Source organism: Cariama cristata, unplaced genomic scaffold, assembly GCF_000690535.1.
Source record: "Cariama cristata isolate BGI_N322 unplaced genomic scaffold, ASM69053v1 scaffold37970, whole genome shotgun sequence".
In the NCBI taxonomy this organism is placed as follows: Eukaryota; Metazoa; Chordata; class Aves; order Cariamiformes; family Cariamidae; genus Cariama; species Cariama cristata.
Window position 1 is genome coordinate 20767 of NW_009594821.1, and position 229 is coordinate 20995.

A 229-nucleotide genomic window follows, 5' to 3' on the forward strand; every position below is an offset into this window, starting at 1 on the left:
CTTGTGTCGCACACCCCGCGCCCGGCGCCCCCCCCCAGCCGAGAGCCGCGGGATTAACCAAGAGAGCAGCGTGCCCCCTCCCCACGGCGGGAGGCAGAGAGGCATTTCTACCTGCAATTAGAGCCAGATGGTTTGGGGAAGGACTCCCCTCCCTTTCATCCTGATCACTGGAGCACTTCAAAGGCAGCTGGAGCCTGGCCAGGCTCTCATGAGCGCACACAGCCTGTCC